Source organism: Drosophila mojavensis, unplaced genomic scaffold (genome assembly GCF_018153725.1).
Source record: "Drosophila mojavensis isolate 15081-1352.22 unplaced genomic scaffold, ASM1815372v1 contig_231, whole genome shotgun sequence".
Classification (NCBI taxonomy): Eukaryota; Metazoa; Arthropoda; class Insecta; order Diptera; family Drosophilidae; genus Drosophila; species Drosophila mojavensis.
In genome coordinates, this window is record NW_025318772.1 from 1,823,001 (window position 1) to 1,845,736 (window position 22,736).

Sequence of the window (22,736 nt, forward strand, 5' to 3'; positions counted from 1 at the left end):
GTTTTGGATTGGCAAAAATATTTGCAATTTACTTTTTCTTTTATTTTTAATTTTTTTCTTTTTTTTTTTTGGTTTGTTGGTTATGGGGTGAGAGAGAAAGAGAGAGATGGGAGCACATGTTATTTCTGTCTATAGATGCGAACTACATTCTGGTTGCACATTTTGCAATGCATAGTTAAATGTATATGTATGTCGGGTATGTATATATGCGTGTGTATGTCTGTGTGCATAAGGGAAGGATATAAATGAATTTACATATCGTATGGCCGACCACTTGTTTTGAATGCTATTCGATTGAATGAAACGGGAATATTTGTGTTATTATTGGTTATGTACTACGTATTTCGTTCTATTATCGGCATTATATTTACAAAATGCGCAAGTTTTCAATATTGTTAAGAGATGTTCACAACTTAGTAATAGATATTTACAATGGTTAAGAGGAGCAGCGGACGTTTGTCAAGTGGAGTAATTATAAGATAGATAAAAAAAAAATTTATTAATATTTTCAAAATGTTATTCCAATTCCACTTCGACCAGCGTCCAAGTATTTCCAGTATCCTATTCAAAATGATTTACTATTACACATGGAAACAATACAACCTGTACAGTTTACACACAAAAACAGGGACAACTACATGTTAAGCTATAAATATATAAGCAAATAAGAAATAAATATAATTTGAGATGTTAAAAATGTTGATGTAAAATGCAAACACGTTTGTGGCTAGCAGAAAAAAAAACCAATTGAATTTAATTACATTTAATTACAAAACCAAACCAAACCATAATGTATGTATGAATATAACACGCAGACTCTCACACTGATCAAACACAAAAATTGTTACTGTTTTGCTGTTGTATTAATAAACAAATGTAAGCTACGCATATATGCAGGCTTAATAATTAAGCCTTGCTTTCGCTCGTGTTTGTATCTGCTTATTTATGCGCATAAATTTTGTCATAAATTTTGCATAATATATATACATAATTTGCCAAATGTAATTTATATATATGTTCCATTTATGCTAGCATACTTTGCGGAGCGCGAGTGGAGTCAGGGTTAAAACCAACAGCTAAAATTAGACTACATAAAAATACGATATATGCAAACAGGACTACAGCCCCTATAATATGAGGCAATACATATTATTAAAATGAGCTGCTTATAATTAACATTTAGAGACAACACCAACAACAACAAGGACCACAGCAACACATATATAATAAATAGCTAGAAAAAAGAACAACAATAGCGATGATTATTGTTATACGAATTATAATATAGACATAAATTTTATATTAGTTTCTTTGTGTTAATTTAAATATTTAAATAATTGTGATGTACTGCCCAGTGTGGCATATGGGGCGAATGCGTGATATCCTTTGATTTTATTAGCTGCCAATTATGAGAAGCTAAAACCGCAGAGAGAAACTTTAATTGTCAACTAGCTAATGGTGGTATTATTTAATTAAAATGTTCATTGAAAATATGATATGAATCATGAGAAATCCAGGTAATATTGATGTTAAATAATATTCTTTGTTCTTTTTAATCATAGCTAATAACATAAGCAGCTGTGTGGATTTATATATTATTAAACAACTAAATATAAGCTCTATTGGAATACCTTCAGACGTTTAATGCTCTTATAATTACAAATAAATGCGCTCAAATCTCATGGATAACATTCAAAATATTTTACAGACCTAATCTAAAATAAATTAATTTTTTTTGCTCTCAGCAATTCGTTTCTCTAACATCACAGAGGATCCTACTCACATGTTAAGTGACACAGATTCAAGATTCAACACATCTTGAGCTTAAATTTCTAACGCGTTGCTGCTGACAGATTTTTAAAGCGCCAACACATTTCCCACCTTTTTCAGCTGACACAAGCTCTTGTGCATCTTCTACCCTAATTATTCGCATCGCAGGCTAAAAACCCTGTTAGCTAGCTAAAGCTCGACGACCAAATAAATCCGTGACACCAAAATGTCAACAAGCACCATCTCTCGAGCTCTACACTGAAAAGGCTAATGAGTGAAAGAGCATGAAAGACAGAGAGCGAGAGAGAGAGGTGAAAGCATGAGGCGGAAAATGCCTGTGGCATGCTCATAATTAGGAGCATAAATTGCACTCATGAATTTTTGCATATTACGAAAAATTCAAAAAAATAAAAAATCAGGCAAGTGAGATTTTATGAATAGAGAAAAATATATTCATATGAGGAGCTCCAGGAATATATAATTGCGCATTTCACTCTATAGCTAAGCTAATTAAAACCAAAATTATAATTAGCGCATTAGATTTAAATCAGCTGATTGATAAGAAAATTATAATAAAATCAAAAATAAATGAATCAAACCTATCTGGCAGCAGTTTTGGCATTTGCATTTCAATTTGGCGCAAATGTTACGAATCTTGTTGCCTAAATGCGGATACAAAATGTTTGGCAAATTGTCAAACAAAAAGCATTTTTAATTTCCTGCCATAAATTGTTTATGCAAATGTACAATATATAATAGAATCTTTGCCTCTGCCCCCACAACTGCCACGATTTGTTGCACTAGATAAAAGCAAAAATTGGTTATTTCGGTGTGAGAGGAGAGACGGAGGGGTTTTGTTTTGGTTGCGGTTAGGGTATACACATGGTTAATGTTGTTCTTTTTTTTTCATTTTGGTTATAATAAATTTGTTGAAAAGTTAAATAAATAAAGCTACAGTGAATACAAATTACAAATGTTGCGGGTTGGATGAGGGAGCTTGTTGTTATTATCCATAATATACGTTTGTATACATAAATAGAGTTTCGATATTATAAATAAGATAAGGTTAAATGCATACATGTTGATTTTTGTATATAAATATATATTAATATATGATCAAATGTAGCTCTAATATATATTTATGATTTTTAGCTGCGCCCAATTCAAGCACTCAACCAGAGTTGTAGCTTACCTGCAAAGAAATGGAAATTAAAATCTTAAATTAGTATAAAAAACCTTAAATGTTTGCAGCAAATTTAAAATATATACATATATGATTTTAAACATATAGAGAGAGATAGAGAGAGCATGTGTGTGTGTGACTTTTCAACTGTGTAAATATAATCTTTTCCCTTAGCGGCCTTTCAGCTTATGCTTATACATTTTTTATCTGACAATTGCTGCGGCGTTTCCAACAGCCGGCATTTAAAATGTACGCCATGCCTATAATCGATTTAAAAGCGTTGAGGGAAAAGGGTCTATTGAATCCACGCACCCGATATAAATAGTTAGTTAAATGCTTTCTTGGAAAACAAAGCAATCAGCTCTGCTCCAAGTTAATATACGTTAAAGTTATTAAGTATTTATAGAGATGTTATTTATATTCAGACCAACTAGTATTTATTCAAGTCTAATAAAAAATATATATGTATAAATAGCACTTTCTCAAGTTTTCCCCTTTTATAAAAATTAGGTTTTCATTAAACAAATTTCTTTAGTTTTGATCAGCTATAAAAAATATTCCCATCGCAAAATACATACATCACTTAAAATGTTTATTAACTAAATATCCGACTCATATGGAAACTTTCAGATTAATGTACCAAAGTGGGTTAACAATGAATTTCACCGTATAATCCTTAAAAATCTCTTCAGTTTTCACAAAGTTAAGCGGCTCGAAATACAATAAGAGCTGTACACACAAAAAGTCGCAAATTTCTTTTCACTATTTTTAAGCTTTTCGCGGTATTTGACAACCCTGTCAGCTTTTACTGTATAAGTCCAGACCATTTTTTGTTGTTGTTGTCAGTTCTGCGTTTCAGCGCACTTTGTACACAAATCTGACACAGAGTGAACTATATATATATATGTATATACGTATATACATATATGTATACAACATATAGCTTTGTATATTTGAATAAATCCATGAATGACGAATTGTTACTGACAATACTTGTGGGGCTTTAGTCTATACTTTGCTGTTATTGTTGTTGTTGTTGTTTCTTTTGCCTGCCTCTGAGGTTGACTGGTTACGCGACTTTTGTTGCTGCTGCAATTTGTTGTTGTTGTTATTATTATTATTATAGCAACCATAAACTGCATTTTAATTGCAATGCATTCATTCGTCGCTTTGTTATTTCAGTTCGCTTTGCTTATTGCAGTTAACCTTGAGAGCGCGCCCCACATAAATCGTTGGCTCGATGCAAAATATATATAACTGCGCTTGCCGTCAATCTTTCATGAACTTGCAAACATATATGAAAAATAAAGATATGCCTTTATGAATGGTAGTCAATCTACGTATATATAGATACATATAAACATTTACATATATTTTTATCCGTTTGCAAAAAAAAATTGCATATGAAATATTTTCAACTGCGCATGGAAATGAAAAACGTTTTAAATTGCTGAGCTGATTTTTTTTTTTTTTTGCTTTCAATCGAATTGACTTGTGCTTACACTGCCTGCACTGTGCAAACAAATTTGAGTTTTCTGTTCTGTTATTAGTTAAAATTTATGTTAATTAACATTTATTATGTTATTCTGATTTTCAAATTTAAATATATTTACGCTTGGTCATTACTAAAACTTAAGTAAACATTTTATTTATTTATTTTTCCTCTCGCATATATTTAGTTTTTTAATATTTATTTTCTTTTTCTTTTCCAGACTCGAATATTTTCTCTACTTTTTACATCTTTCCTCTTATTTTTGTTTTCTGTGAAGCCAAGCGTCATATAGCTCATATAGCTCATCAGAATGTGAACTCTGAGCAACATACTCGCTCTATAGTTAGCCACATGCATAAATAACTTCCTTTCATCGATTTTGCGCAGCTCCACGAGGACAAACTGCACAGTTTGGCAGTATGAATATAATTTAATATGCGTTAATTATGCCATTTATGGCCAGTCGAAACATTCGAGACATATGCGTTCAATTGCCATCGTTAAGAGGTCGCATCAATTTTTAAATGGCTTGTGGCTTAACCAGAGCATGCATATATACGGGCTATTAAAATGGAAAACTTTACGATTTACACCCAACTCACGACAGAATTGCTATTGACAGCTATCCACAAAATGTGACAATACCCTCCAGGTTGACATACCGTTAGTTTGTGAACGTCCGTTAACTTCAAGTATATAATGCACGAATTTTGTGCCTTGTCCTAAATGTAATAGGAGAAACAATATAACAATATAACAAATCATATAAAATATTCTAGGGTAAAATGCTTCGAAATGTTTTAACTTGTCCACAAATTTGTTTTAAAAATTTCCTTCTTTCATCTCGACTTGGAAGTTAAAAGACAAAATACAAAATTGGCTCAATTTGTATGTAAATTTGTAGAAAGTTTGACTTTAATCGATATAGAATAGGTAAATTGAATTTCAAAAATGTCAGCTTAGACTGACAAAGGAATACAATCTAAGCGAAAAAAAATAAATACAGTACGTCAGCTAATTTAAAAAATATTTATTTAAAGCTTATTGACAATATCAACAAAATGCAATAGAAATCAATAGCTATATTTTTATACTTATCACTAGATCATAATAATGTGATTTGTTAGTTGAAATTTCGTTTCATTTTTAGCAACAAGTAACACTTTAAAGCACAAGCATCTTTACTGCATCAAGTTTGATAAAAATACCTATATTTCCACACACACACACGCTCACCCATGCAAAAAAAGAGAAGGAACTTTTGGGCAAGTATAAAATTTCGTGCAGCTGGCATTTTGGGCAAACCGAACAAAGCGAATGTTGTCAGTTAGAATAGCAGAAAAAAATGCGGCGCACATGACTAGCAATAATAACAATGACAACAACCATAACAACAACTACGTGGACAGCTACAGCAACAATTTCAACAAGAAGAGAAAACAACAACAAACATAGTACAATGCACAATAACAAATAACAAATAATCGAAATCGTAATAGAAATTGGACTTATCACACACATCCAGAGCCAAGATATGTATGTGAGTGTGTATGTGTATATAGTCTACTTTCGGGCCAAGATTTTTCGCCGTCTTTTTACGCGAGCAGCAACTTTATCCGTATGCCGAAATCATACAAATACGCAGAAAATAGTTTCACATGTTTTTTGACAAGGCAGCAAAATAATAACAAATTTGGAATACCCTTCTCTTCTCTTCTCTTCTCTCTTACACATGTAACATATATAAGTTGTATTATCAAATTATTTTATATGCCGAAATGACAAATGTTAAATTCAAATATAGAAATTACATTATAAAATACTGGTATATGTCAATATTACAATTGTTAAATTAAATAGAATATTAGTTGATTAAAAAACGTACTATAGAGTATAGAGTAGCTGCTAGTCTTTCTTTTTTGTTCTTAGCCATACCCGTATAGTTTTTTTGGGGCGTCAAAACGGATATGTAGGTTGTATAACTATGTGTTAGTCTGTGTGTGTGAGCGTGTGTTTTGCGGGTGTGCGATATGTGAGCCGTAACGAATTGCCGCTATGCCCATTGCAGCAGTCGTTGCTGTTGTTGTTGTTGTTGTTGTTGCTCGTCTAGAGAAACAGCGAAATGGCAGCTCAAGTACAAAAAGTTGGCGAGACTCAACCGCAGGCAGAGCATGGCAAATCCTTTAGAGGAGAAAGGAGAGACGGGCTGACTCTCATGTCGAAGGACGAGCAATGGTTGTGCTAGAGCGAGAGTAGGAGGCATACGGTAGCTGAGCAACTTTTTAGCTATTAGCGAAGCACTCACACACTCACACAACCACTCGGTTATACAAAAAGCAGAAGGGTTACACACACGAGACGGCCGCTTTTTCGTTCACTGTAAATATAATATTTTATTGTACAATAAATACAGAAATGGCGCGTTGCTTCGCCTTGGCCAGAAAAAAGGATTCATAACATGAAATTGCTTTTCATGATGGCACAAAAGAACCCCAAAATACACACACACACTCACATAGACAGATGTACACACATGACTAAGCTTATATAGGGGCCAAAAATGGTATTTCTTATCCTTGTTGTTGTTTTTGTTACTTTCACAGCTTAGATTTTGGTGGGCATGTGCCCATATGAATAGCTAGATATGTCTGCATAGAAAGAGCATTTCATAACTATGACGAAACTCACAAGAACTGCACCGTCATAGATATTACACTATTAGTAATACCCTGGGCAAGAACAATTGCTTGAACTGCCGTCAGCTAGTTGAAAGGAGACGTTAATTAACATAATTAATATGATTAAGCAAAGTATATATTAAGCAAAAGATACCACAAACATAGAACAAACTACTCAAGTAACAACTCTTGAAATGATCCAAGCCTAGGGTATCCAATGATACTGTGTCTCCACATTAAGGCGCCTTAGATAAGAGCTAAGCTGCCCCCCAAGTTGGATGTAATGAGAAATATGAGAATGCGTCCCACATTATAGATCTACACATATTATACATATATAGAAGCATGGTCATAAAATCTGTTTGGGGGTCAATTAAGCCAAGGGGAAGCCAAAGATGTGCTAGTGGGAAACCATATTCCCTCAGCGAGCTGAACAAGTTTAAACATGCAAACAGTTTCTCATTAGTGAAAACTAGCATAAAAGTATGTAGACACACAAAATACTATAATTCAGATTTCTATTTCTATTATATATATGAGCAAATTCATAATGGAGTCAATCATCTCTGACCTTTTATTTTTATTGACTTTTCCTGATTGTTCGCTTTTCAAAGCCAAATTCGTTCCAAGCTAAAATTTATGCCTGGGGCTTCGTGTGTCAAAATTTGGACGTAAACAAAACGTGTTAAAATTCGTAAATATTTGCAAACATGCCAAAAATACGCCCGGGCGATTTAGAGAATGCCAAAAAGCATTGCTATGAGTTGGATCAAATGCTAAGCAAAAATTACTGAAATAAATTACATTTCTATGCTGTGAAATTGCTTCACTTGCACAGCCCGAAAGATGCCAAAGCACAAAAGGGGGCAAAAATTATGCTGAAATCCGATATGAACATTTATTTAAAGCGAATTGAACTTTGCTATTGAGGAATTCGGACTATTTGTTTTAGACAGATATCAATTATTACCAATGTTTAATATTTATAACTCGAATGACGTAAATTCATCATTGTATTTCTGGAAATTGGTTTGGCTTTCTTTTATCATTTTCGTTTTGAATAATTTTTGGGAATATAAATGGAAAACAAATTGGCGAATTACAAAATCTATAATTCGATAATGATATACATATTTTTAGCATAAGCTATTAATACAAAGCTAATAATAAATACAGCAACAAATTCAATTAAGATTCGAAGAATGAATTTGTTTCCCTTGTTATTAATTCAAATTTGACTTTTATATCGACTGTCTCGCAAAAATTATTTTTCGCAGAAAATCAACTTTCGTATTCAGCAGCAGCATCCAATGGGAGTAACTTTTTTATACGTTTCACAGCAGCAATGAGGAAAAGTGTTTTGGCTTGGTAAAATCAACAGCTGCTCTTTTTATGTAGCTGCCACACGCGCTTTTGGGCTCGAGGCAACAAACTTGTTGTCGCCGTTGTTGTTCAGTTAAATAAATATAACAACAAAAACAATCAACGCTGTTTCAATAATCATTTTGCGGTCGTCTCTGTTGTTGCTCTTGTTGGCTTTTTGCTTTTGTTGTTGCTTCTGCAACACTTTTTAATTTTTATGAGTCCTCAACACTTTTAATTAATATTGTTACACTCAAAGCAGCAGCAGCAGCAACAACAGCTCGTTGAAATCATTAATTGAAATTTAATTACGCTTGTGCAACATAGCAGACCACGCCTCCTACACTTCCCCCCTTTCAAATATGGGCACGCTCTGCGCAATGCTAAATTGTTTGTCTATTGCGAATGTTTTTACAGACCAATTTGATTAGTAGCATATCAAAACAGCCGACTGGCGAATACACTACATAAATACACCCTGACGTATCCAAGAGTTTAGCATAATATTTTAACACAGTTGACAAACTCAAGTGAACTCTTGACAGTGTTTCGCTTTCTGCACTTCTATGCCTGTGGCATGCCACGCCCCCTGCTCTGCCTTCAGCTATGTTTCATACGCTTTGATGCGCACCACAACGCTTGACGCTTGGCGCTTCGCTGACGCAGCTTTCCGGCCTTGTCCACACACGTTTTTTACCTGCCACGCTGGGAGCATGGAGCATGGGGCACCTCAAATAGGTAACAGAGTATGTGATTTATGGCTCACACTTATATATATGTATGTGTATATATTTGTATATATATATATTCATTTATTAGGCGAATCAGTTGATACCCTTTGCCTAGCATTTTTAGCAATTTTTGGATGATCTCATTGAAACACTCAATCCCAAGCTCAATTATTCATCTCTTTCATAATGAGGACAACGGGTTATATAAATGTTTCTATTTCAAGCGAAGAAATGAGGCAGAGATTATATATTTACATATATGCTGATTCGTGACACATATGCTGCAAACTGTGTGAGAGGCAATTCTGAGAATATTTGAATATGACTCGCAGAACAGTTACTGAAAACTTGATATTGCTAATCAATTTCTCTAAGCAAAGTTTGCATATGATATTGTTAATCAATCTCTCTCTAAGATTTTTGAATGAGATGTTTGGTTTTAGTAATTATGCTAAGGATACTACTCATATCATTTAGTAAATCAGTCTCATATAGTATTTCAACGAGGAACATAACTATATATATTTTTTTATTTTTAAATTTTTTTTCAGAATTTAATTTGAGAATTCTTTAAAATGTCAAATCAAATCATTGACCTATATTAAATAAACTTAAGTCTGACTCTATTTATTTTAACATAACTTTTTATTCAATAGCCGCGATTGAATTCTGCTTTGACCCTACGAATAACTCTTACAGCACTTGCATTCGGCATTACAAGATACACACATATATACATACATTAGTATATGCCAGCAGCATGTAATTATGTGCCCAAAGTGCTGGCATTAAAGATACTGCTCAAGCAAATGGGAGCAAGCAGCAGTTGGGTACAAAATAAATTAAGAAAAAAAATAATACAAAAACATACAGACATACAGTCCAAAAGGAAGCCCAGCAGACGATGACGGTAAAGAAGAGACGCCGAAGACGCAGCAAATGGCACTCTGGCAAGAGCAGACCTCAACCAGAGCTCCCGAGAATGAAGCGAGGTATATGTATATAGGTATATATGTATATGTATATGTATATGCAGGGTATACATATAGAAACTCTGGTCGCTTCACCTTGAACTCAGCTAGTGAACTTCACAGGCTGTCGGCTGCCATGACTGGACTGAATCAGAAGCAGAGCTGCGTGCGTGCGTTTGTGTGTGTATGTATGCGTGTGTGTGTGTGTTGAACAGGTAAGCAACTGCACACGGATGCTTTGCATGTGCTATTGCCGGCCAACTGGCAGCCTGTTCGAGTCGTTTCCTTTTAACAAAAAGAAGTAGACATTAAAAAAGAGGAGAAAAAAAACCGCTTTGTGCGTGGTTCCTTTCTAGCCCAGAGCTTCATACACATGGCCCTGTGGTCGGCCTGCCCTTAACAGGTTTTTCATAACAAGTTGGCAAAAGCCACTTGCGGAAATCGTGTGTGCGCCGCCTTTAGATTTCGCTTCTCAAGGTTGCACAAGTGGCAGCTGTGGAGACTCTCCGAGCCGACCCAGTTAAGAGCCTGCTTAACCTTTCAGGCGACACATTGCATGACGAATTGAGTTTTCATTATGTATTATGACACACATTCAGGATTGTGGTAACAGCAGGCGTTAAAATTTTGGTAATTCAATTAAAGCAAGCAAGAGCGAGAAGCTCAACTCATATGTACGACAGGTTATCCTGTAATATAAACAAATTTCATAAAATTGCACTGATCGGTAGAGAAAGCAAACATACAAACATTGCATAAAGGATGATTTTGTCTTTTAACTACAAATGATATATAATATTGAGACTACATAACGATTATCCGTAGATACATATATTGTATCGTTATTGAAAACATTGACCTTTTTGCTATCCAGGGTATTCAACGAAGCTTATACATTTGCTGCATATTGCATTTATTACAACACATTCGCAGATGTGTCGAATGAAGTGTTAAATGACTCTAAGGGCGAATTTTTGTCAACAATAAAAATTAATTGCGTTGCAAATTCGTGCAAGCCATATTCGACAGCAATTTAACATTTGATTTTTTATTATTTTATTTTTGTCTGAGTGCACTTAAAATGTTCATGGTACCATCAATCTGCTACAACAACTAGTCTGTGTGGGTGTGGGTGCACTTAATTACATTTAATTTGCCATAAAATTGTGTATTGTAATGCATGCCAAAAGGGTTTCTTTGGCTTCAATTGAAAACGTGCTGTGCATCCGTAAGATACAAATTTTCGTTGGCCACGTCAAGCAACACAAACAACAACAAATTAACGCTTGAGTCTTGTCTTACATATCTATAGAATATACATATATACATATTTTTTGAGGAGTCATCCAGCTTTGGGCGAAGCACAATTTCCAGCAGCTGTTCCCTAAAACATGTTTATTACATTTCAATTTCATTTATATACATGCATACAATATTTTGACAAGGTCATGCACTCGCTATTTGCAAAAGGATTTATGACAACAAAAGTTAGCACACATATATATTTATATATATTTTTAAATCATATTTATCATTTTGTTTAAAGTCGCACGCATGACATTCAGGCGCTAAGTAAATCGAACTTGAAGTTGAATAACCCATAATAAAATACATACATATATCTGTGTGTATATAAATATAGCTACATAAATAATATAGATATATGCATATGCACGTTGACTTAAATGCAATTCGATGGAAATCCGCTGTTTGTTTAACACTCTGAATCATGATGAATGGTTCCGATAAAGTTATGCATGTATATTTTGAATAACGACGACATGCATCGAGTTGCTTTTTTATTTTACCTTCAATTCGAATGGATTATTTTGACTTTTACAAAGTAAACTGTCAGCTGATTTAACAAGCAGTCATGGTAAAAAAAAAAAAAAAAATTATGAAACAACAATCAAAACGGAATATTTGAGTCAATCAAATTTCTGGTTCACTTTTCGGTTTTTAATATAAAATTCTGTTTTCTATTCGATAATTCCACCTAGGACTAATCGCAAGAGCATACAAATTAATATTTACATGTATTTTTTAAGCTTTTATTTTGAAAACATTTAGGAATCGAATAATTTCTAAAGATACATGTAAATGTAGCAAACTAAATTTGAATGCTTAATGCATTAATGCATCAACTAAGTTATTAAAAATTTTATGATCACTGTCACAGATTATCAAAATATTTTTATATTTTAAATTTTCTTATTTAGTTTTGCTACGTAAAATATTTAAAATAGAAGTTCTAAATTCTCATTCGAGAAAAGAGAACATGTTTTTTCATTCCCATTTTATGTATGTCAAATGCTTTTCAATACAAATAAGAACCTGAAAAGATGCGTCTACAAGAGAAAACATTTTTACAATGCGTTTTGCAAGTGGAAAAATGCATTAGGCAACCGCAACGAGCTGCAAATTGTAATATTTTTTTTTTGTGAAGCTTTTGTTTTATGCACATTTTCATTTTTTGATGTGTGGAAATGTGCATTTGCATTGAAAAGTAGCTGCAGCCGCTTTGTACATTCAGCTACATCATTACAATCACCATCATCATCATCATCATCATTATCAACATTATCAGCTTCTATTGTTCCATAGTTGTTGCTGTTGCTGTTTGCTGGCTTTTGAGCGCCATAATTGGAAACATGTATATTCCCCATTGTGCGGCAGAAGAAGAAGAAGAAGAAGAAGAAGAAGCAGCAGCAGCAGCAGCAGCAACAGCAGTAGCAACAGCAAATGAAACAGTTCGCTGAGCTGGGTGGCAGCTGATGATTGCAAAGCAAACAATGCCAAGTCAGTGCCAGTGGCAAGAACAACAACAATAGGCGCTGCCACACCCCCAAGCCGCCTCCGCCCCTTTCCACCCGCTTGCAGCCAAAGCCAAATAGCCAACAAACAGAACCCCCCAATTCGCAAAAGGCCTCAGAGCTTTTGTATAAATGTTGTGCGCGCCATTTGGCAAACATTTTTATTATCATGCAACACATTGTACAAAGGCAGCCAAAGTGGGATGAGCGGCGATGGCAGAGCAGCGGCAGGCGCAATTTGTTGCCACAGCTAATATTGCACTAAAGTTTATTAGCAATCCAACAACAGCAGCACAGCAACAACAACAACAACAATAGTATATGTGTCACTCGGCAGACAGTTAGAAAAGCAAAATAATACAAAATTAAAAACAAATAAATAACAAGCGTATTTAATAGCTGTCGAATATTAAATACCCTTAAACACATATCAATACGATTTGCGGATATTTAACTGTTCTCATCTTGGCTAATAATAATAATATAGACATTATAGAAAGTTTATTTTGAAAATCATACAAGTTTTCCTTATTAATAAAAACTATTTTATCGAACACCTTGGTAAAAAAAAAAAAAAAAACCAAATTAAACGAAGCTGTTAAAAATCTTACTAAACTATACGTAATACTTAAGCAGGGATCTTAACTATATAATTCAGATCTCTGCCCAAGTTTGTTCTCTTCAACTAACATCATAAGAATGTCACGCTGCGTAACAGTTTTGTAGTACTCTACCGCAACCAAGTAGCTATACAAATTCCAGCTTCTTCTTTTTGTGTGTAATTTCCTTAAAAGCATAAAAACGATTTGCCAGAGGCAGAGCCAGCAGCAGCTTGTTTTGTTGTTGAGAAGCAAAAATTGTCAATCTCTGGGTAAATGCGGAACAGATGCGACCAAATCGTACATTAAATCGCTGCTTGCAACTGTTGCAGTTACTGTTATTGTTGTTGTTGCAACAGCAGGAGCTGCAGCTATGTAGTCGCCAAATATGGCAAGTGAGCAACACCAACAACAACAACAACAACACATACGTGCAACATTATGTAATCTACGTTTATATTTTGTTGGGTTTTCTTTTTCATTTTTCGTTTTGACCAAATGCATTTTCAATGCAATAATTTATGAAAACTGTAAAATGTTTGATCAAAATGTTGCAATATTTTTTTTTTTCTATAGAGATAACATAAATAATGCATGGGTTCACACAGCTCATAAATGTTTAATGGAATGTCATGCCCCCTAAAATGCAGTAAATTGTTAGCGAGCAAAAATCAGCTGAATCCATTGAGGCGTTCAGTTGTCAGCGCATTCGTAATTGAAACATTTTGAGTTTTGATTTATAAAATAAATTTATGAATCATATGCCTGCATTGATAACAATTTGCAAGCAGATGGAATTTGAATTTAACAAAACAAAAATCTAAAATGCAAATTTGAAAATATGTCGGCAATAGAGAACCTAATATATGTATATATAATCTGGTCGAATTAAATTATTAAACATAAAAGCAAATCAAATTGTTGCTATTGACAACCAAAATCGTTTTAATTTCAACACGTCTTAATTATTTAAAAAAAAAATGATAAAATAAAAAAATGGATAATGATTGCCTTTCTTTTTGTTTAATTTATTATCATTATTATTATTATTATTATTTTTTTTTTTTTTCATTCATATTTATTTATATATGTGAATTCCAGAATTCTATATGCTTCCATACAATAGAATTGATTGCTGCTGCATTTCATAATGCACAGAAATCCATATGTAGTATATGCCTTTTCACAAGGCTGCTTTATATTCATGCTGTTGCATATCCTGACGAATGAATTGCTCCTTGACTGCTGATTATTATTCCACAAAACTGACCAAGAACATTTCAACACAGACTGCGAATCCTTACGCACGCCTCAAGGGAAGGAGAAGTCACGCAGAGCTGAAATTTAACGGAAGTCGTTTATTTTCTGCTGCTGACATAACAATAAGAATGGGCCTTCAAATTAAATGGACAGCACGAAAACAGTGCAATAAGAGAGAGCGACAAACAGAGAGGGGGGCAGCCATGCCTCTCTCAAAAGAGAAACATAAGCCTTTCAATAGCAAGAAACATAAAAAAAAAAAACATATTTCCATAATGTCAGTTTGGCATTCGCAATTTACTTTTCAAGCATTCTTCTACTTTTTTCAACTTCCTGTACTAGTTGTTATCTAATTTAGTACCAGAGAGAGAGAGAGAGCTAGTATAGAGCCGAAAGAGTCAGTCAGACTTTTGGGTTTTGTTGTCTTTTTGGCCTATTCAAGCCAACGGGGCGGTTTAAATATATCCGGCAACATTTTACAGGCGACTGCAGCTGTCATTGTTCTGCAAGTCTTTCAACTATTTGCAGTCATTAATTATGAAAAAATGTTTTTCGTATTGCTTTAGCGGAATCCTGCAGGATATATATATGTATTTACTGCAGTGCATACAGCTTCGCGCAATTTGCCTAATGGCTTTTGCCATAGAAATCTATTTGGGGTCAGCAACAGCAAGAAAGCTTTCACAAAAATGAATAACTATACTATACTATATATTCGAACTTTGCTGGGCTCCAATTAATAATTAACCCACATAATAATAAAAATAAAAGCCATAAACGATAACAATCCATAGCTCGGGTTACGTATTGCTCAGGTACGTTAACCTCCCACTTTTCAAGCGAAGACCACAGTCAAAACAAACGATGAAAAAATGCAGAGTAAAAAAGCGAAATTTGTAAAATATGAGTCATTCATATTATACCTATATTACCTGACCAATATATATGCATATTGTGGCATATACATGAATATATATATATATATATATATATATATATTTATCAATCTCCAATTTAATTTTTGAACTTTTATTTTGGCCTGTAATTAATTGAGCCGCAAGGTATGCGGAGGAGCTATAATTTTTTTCACTGTTAACAAACATTAAAGACAAAACAAAAATGCCAAAAATATAATAAAAATTAAATAATTAAATAAACCTGACCAGTCACAGCCAGTTTAAGCTTTTGCGATATTCGCTTTTCGTTGCCTTATTTATTTCATATTATAAAGAGACGACTCGGATGACTGTGACAAAACGTCATCGTTCCATCAATAAGGCTTCATGCATTTATAAAAACACAACAAATATGTAAACTTTTTTCTCTTTGGCTGTGCATTGTAAATTTAAAGCTTATTGAAGTATTTTTCCTTTTATATTTTAAGAGGTATATTCATTTCTATATTAATTGTCTGTCGAATCAAAGCCCATTTCTTTGATTTCTGAATGGAAGGCCAGTAATTTCTTCAAAAGGAGAAATATTTAATGCATGCATGAATAACATTTATTAAGCCGATATTTAATAGATATACTCCTTATATATAACAATAAGATTCCAAAATATTTCATTTACGAAAGTGAAATGAGTAAGCAAAACATTTCAATGCTTTTGAAAGGAGAAACTCGCGCATACCCTCTAATATAAAAGTCTCAAGATTTGACTATTAGGGGCGTGGTAAATCGTAATAAGTATTCAGTAGTCGGTAACGCCCGCCTGTAACGTTCTTGCTCTTTTTTTTTTAGCATAACCAGTGTAAGAGGAAGAGATTTAAATTTATGGAATGCCCACATCCAATAAAGGCAATACATTAAATACCTGAATTTATCTTTCGGTTTTGAAAAAAAAAAAAAAAATTTTCTTCCTATTTTAGGTTGTTTTAATACAGTTTAAACCATTTCAATAAATAGGTTTAAATATAACTGGTAAAAACCAAGAAAATCTGCTTGAAAAGTCTTTTACACTCAATTTTGTAAAGCACTATGTAAAATAGTTCCGGTGATTGCTTAACCCCAGAGCAGACAGTTACAACAGTGCAATAAATGTTATTGCTTTTGTTATTATAGACAGCTATAAAACGAACGCAAAAAGTCAAGTCACTTAAATAGTTGTAGTGGAAAAATTGAACATTAACATTATTACGAGGCACTCGCAACTGCCAAGCGGCAGTTGACTTCGAATTGCCAGCAATCTAGAGATAATAAACTTACAAATCACACACGGAAGCCGCGAGAAAGAGTTAATGCTGCATAATCTTGAAGAAAAACAACAAATCGAGAAGAAAGAAGAAAAGGAAAGTGCAACTAACAAAGCACATTGCGCAATGTCAACACCCAGCTTTGATATAATAATAAAAAAAAACCTGATGAATGCTCAGATCTTGTTTTTCTAAACATGATAAACTGCGTGAACCAATTGGCCAAGACAATGTTTAGCCGCAAATGGGGGACAACACTTCAGACATTTATCATTCGGCGGCAGACTTTAGCTTCTTGTTAAACTTATCAACTAAATACAAAAGCGAATTATATCAAAATGATGTCCATTGTTAGGCAAATTAGTAACATCCTATACATATAGTATATAGCATAAATATCTTTGATTTGAAATTGTGTGGCTTTTATTATTTTAGCCAAATATCATCGGCTACTTCATTTCAGGCGCTCGCCACACGCTTCGTCACAGTGAGCTGAAAATAAATGTACAAATTATGCTAATTTCGCATTTGGCATTTGTTGTCTGGCGTTGCTTTACTTAAATTTGTTGTTGATTTGCCAAAACCAAAGAGCATAAAAGAAACCGAATCCAATATTATTTATCTTTATAAATTGCAAGAGAAAGGCATCTGCGATGTGAGTAATTAGATTTGGTTTCTCAAATATGTAAGATAATTGCAAGTGACAAATGTCTTCCATTTGATTAACGAGTATCATATATTATATATCGACTATATATACGCTAATTGGATTAGTGAAAGGAGCAGCTTTTATTTGTTTATATTATGGATAGAACTCCGAAAGATATATTTATTGATATATTGTCGATATATTTATATATGAAAATGTTATATAATACTATATCTAATACTGTATTTAGCGCTGATAGTAGCTTTGCTAATTCTCTTACATTTTAATAACACTAATCTAGTTTGTTTTCATGATGTAATTAGAAAATGATATAAATCATTATTACTTAAAAATCCTTCAATCACAGCTCTCATGTACCGGGATTAAAAAAAAATTAAAAAATTAAAATTAATATTAAAACTTAATGTTTTCTATTAATAGCACATTTTAAAACTCCCTAAAATTTGTTTTGCTTTTTTCTATTTTAACACAACATTGAACATACTTCGACCTAGCTAGGCGCTATTAATTTAATTATAAATAATATTAATTGAGATTGACATTAAAACGGCTTGAAAACTAATGACAAAAATAAATAATAAAAAAATTGAGTGGTTAAATCTATTATGTGGTCAGTTTTGGGGCAACAGCGTCTCGAATGGTGCCAATTAACCCAATTAACTTGATATATTCATAGCATGCATATTTAATATAGCTCGTTCATCGACAAAGCCAGCCCTAACTTTGTTTAAAAATACCAATAAAAGCGCGCATAAAATTAGCATAAATTATGTTACGATTTTGCTCGTGACAGGTATTTGTTTTTGTTGTTGTTGTTGTTGCTGCTGTTGGGGCGTTATTGTCGAAATCCGACAAATAATGCCTTCTATATATATCATTATATACAGACTGACATATATAAAGTGTGGGCAATTCAGGTAACTTGATTGAACGATTACGCAAATGAATGCCAGAGCCACAAGATGAAAAAGAAAATAAGAAAATATTGGAAGCGTCGCTAATTATTTCTTGAGGGCAAAAACTTGAAGCTGTGGCTTGTTGAAAATAAATTAATTAACTCGTGGCTAAGTTAAGCTGAGCTAAAGACCAGACGCCATCTAATTAGTCCGGCATGCTCTTGATGTTGTTGTTGTTGATGCTGGTGGCTGTTACTGCTGCTGTTGCTGTTGCTGTTGTTGTTGTTGTTATTGTTATTGTTGTTTCCTGTTCATGTCTAGAACAATGTAAATATGCACGTTGCATCTGCGAAGGGCTATTATAGTAGTACGCATACTAGGTCAGAGCTAATTCAGCAGCAGCTCTGAAGGTGTCCAAAGGAATTCTATTGAATGCGTTTAATTAAGATCAAATTATTAGACACATAGATCAAGGCTGTGATATATTAATTATTATATCTTATTATTTCTGCTAATCTATCTCAAACCTCAACTAACAGTATGAAAAGCTCATAGGGGATACAAGAGTGCGAAAAATAAGTCGTAACTCTAGCTCTCGACATAAGCACCTGATGATGAAGTTGGCAATGCGAACATGTTGCCAATGCAGTTTATTGCTCTCCCTTGGACGCATATGAGCCCAAAGCAGAGCATCGCATAACTCCACAAATTCTCAGCTCTACAATAAAATTCTTGAAAACAGAAAAAAATGTGAGGGAAGGTTGCGAATAGATGGTAGAAAATATTTGTTTGAAAATTTTGTTAGCTTTTGCATTTTACTTGTGCTGTGCTCGGTTAAAGGGCAAGTTATGCGTACAGCATTTTTTAGCGCCTCCGCGAAAGCCCCAACTGATGACAAATGCATCCCCAGTGACTGACGTGTGGGGCCAACTGCTGGGGTACGCTATGCCACAATGTTAACTCGAAACAGCAGCGCCAACCGAGCGGCGAAACTGCAACATTTCGCGCCAATTGCAGTTGGATTTTTATGGCACATTCTGCGGCAACCACTAACTGCATTTGGCAGTGCGCTTCACTGGCCACAAACCTACAATTTTGGCCAAGCCATGAAAAAAATAGTATATATAGAGCCCAAAGGGATCAGAGGCCAAGGCTGAAACACCTGCCATATCTACAGATTCCTATTCATTTTTCTTCTCCTTTTTTTTTTTTTGCTATGCACATAAATCGAGTTTTTCTTAAACTCTGTTAAACGCTACGAAGCGCATCTTTAATTTGTATTTCCTTTGGTTTCATATTCAACTGAAATGTCGTGCGTGTTTTTCACATATTGCGTTGGCGACAACCAAAACAGTGCGAGCAGCGAGTGATGGAGATGGAGAGAGAGAGAGAGAGAGAGAGAAGACTTTGGTCCATAATACACACTCGGTCTTTTCTAAGATTTATATACACATGTCAGTAGTTGAGAGCAAGTTCCCGCACTTTTGAGATGTCCATGTCTTTTGCGGGTTAACCATGGAAATTGATTGCGGGCAGCAGCTGTTGAATGTTTGGAATGATTTTCGATTTCGTCGGTCTCTTCTTCTAGTTTTTTCTTGAGTTAATTTTAATTTTCATTTTTTTATGTAGTTTGTTTTTCATGTTTTGCCGGAAGCATGTGTGCTTTAATTTTTCTTCGCATTTCAATATGTTTTTTAGCATACAAGCGATCAGCTTAATGTGTCAAAAGGCAAATCTTGAGAAAGGGACTCTCACTTGAAAGTAGCACACATTTTTCCCAGCACAAAGAACATCTTGTTGATGTATGGCAATGCGCAGCATAAATTAGTTCATTGTTGTCCGAAGAGCTGTCAAATGCCAAGAGGCGCCTCTGCCCCGCCTCGTTTCGTCACGCACCACACACCACAAAACCACTTTGCCCCTCTCAACGACGCACTCAAAACTTTTGGCTCTTAATAAATCAACAGCAAATATATATAATGTTTCAGTTGTAGAATTTTAAATACACTTGCTCAAACTTTTAAGATAAGAAATACGAAATGTATTAACATTGAAATTGTTTATTAAACGATTTGCATATTTAATTAAATATTTAATTGGAGTTTAATCACTTTAATCACGTAATTATTAGACAGCTAGCTTAAATTTGAATATATTTTAAAATTTTTGGGTATAAAACCTTAGATATGTCAAACAGTTTGAGCATTAAATGTTCCTTTAATTTGAGCGCTTGCCTTCTTAAGTAATTTGCTTGAAATAAATTTCTTTGTCAGCAAAACATATTGTATATAAGCATAAATAATTATATTTAGCCTAGGATAGCTAGTTAGACAAGCTAGCCCATAGTTACGCCAACGGCTTCCCATGAGCTGCAAGCGTAATCCTGTTTCTTCATTTATGCAATTAAGCAGCTTACAAACTCAGAGCGCAAAACTGATGCAGACCCACACACACAAGTATAAATATACATATACATACATATATAGAAACAAACTCTCTAGGGAAAGTTGGGTGCGTGGGTGTACGTTACATATGAGCATAAATTAAACGCAAAAGTCAGAGTGCATGCAATTGAATCGAGATATTTTCTGTCTGTTGGCTGTGTGTGGGCACGGCAAATTGGTTAGCTGAACTTACTATGAATGCATACGAAATGCGACGTAAGTCCTGGGATTTTAGGTCCATTGTTAACAAATATTATTTTAATACACTAAATTGTTTTGCCAAGGTAGCAAAGGGAAACAAATATAAGACCAACTATCAATGAAAAGCTACAATATATATAGTTAATTTTATATCGTTTGATAATGTTTATGTATCTCAATTGATAAAGGTAAGATCAGGCATTAACAATTGCTATCGTTATAGTTATATTAGTAGAGATTATAAAGTCAATTTTAGCCATGAAATTGTTCTTCTCAACTAATCCCTGAATATATTTCATTTGCTGTCCAGAGTTCAATATTCATTACAGTTCATTCGTATGTATGCAACACTTTCTTTTAAGAACTTCACACTGAAATGCCAAGCATTTAAAAAGTATATCAAACTGTAGTCATACACAATCTTTAACTGCGGCATTGATACGCTCAATTAAATAACGTAAGGCTTCCGCATGCCTACATGAAATTCAACGCCCAGCATCATCTTATATATATGTATATATGTATGGATGTATACACGCTGCCCAACAAAAATATTCCAAAAATGTTGGAGAAATTAAAAATTTAAGCCTTTACAGTTGCAATGCTGCGTCTTGACCGCTCCGAGTGAATCCAGACAAGACCAATTGAATCGATATAAAGAAAGCATTCAAACAGACAGGAGAGAGAGAGAGAGAGAGAGAGAGAGAGAGAGCAAATATTCATATGAGCGAGATGGCAAAGAGGAGAGGAATAAAAACCAATTGTAAATTGAAAGCAAAACTGCACAAGATGCCACACAAGTGCACACATTTCAAATTCTCTATCATGACTATGATGATGCCAATCAAAATAGCTGACGATGATCACAATGATGGTTTACTCTTTGCTCTATTATCTCATGCGCAATCCAATTGTGGTGCACAATTGTCTTCCGGGATATATCTTCCAATTAATGTGAAAAAATATGATTAATAATGGTTATGCGCTAGAGAAATGTTGTGACAGCCAGACACACACACACACACACACCCACTTACTCACACTCACTGGACACACAAAAATGTTCAGTTCAATGCAATTAATTCTTATAAATATTCTTTTTACGGAACACTTTCAAGTGTTTGGGCAGCTGCAGCTGTCAGAGAGTTGAAAGAAAGCGTATCGAAACGAAGAGAAATTAGTTGCAAGGGCTGGCAGCGCTCAACTTTCGAGTGGAGTTTGATAAATGTTTTTCAATTATTTCTATGTAGATCGATGATAACAGTGAAATTGTTAACGAATTTAAATTTAAAGCATCTTGCTCAATCATAGCTGTTAAGTATACAGTTCATTCATATGAACGACTCATATTCATATTATCTATCGCTCTATAGCAATCTGACAAGCTACTCTCTATTTTAGTTCTAACCTCAAATTTCTGTACCATATACCATGTTCCATAGAGAGAGAACAAAAATTAATACGAGTTGCTT

At 34.0% G+C, this 22,736-nt stretch overlaps 1 protein-coding gene across 1 annotated transcript in view; it reads right to left on the reverse strand.

The window, feature by feature from the left end:
- LOC6574626 (AF4/FMR2 family member lilli) overlaps window positions 1-22,736 on the reverse strand; it is a 103,155-nt gene that overhangs the window by 45,924 nt on the left and 34,495 nt on the right. The window lies entirely within an intron of this gene.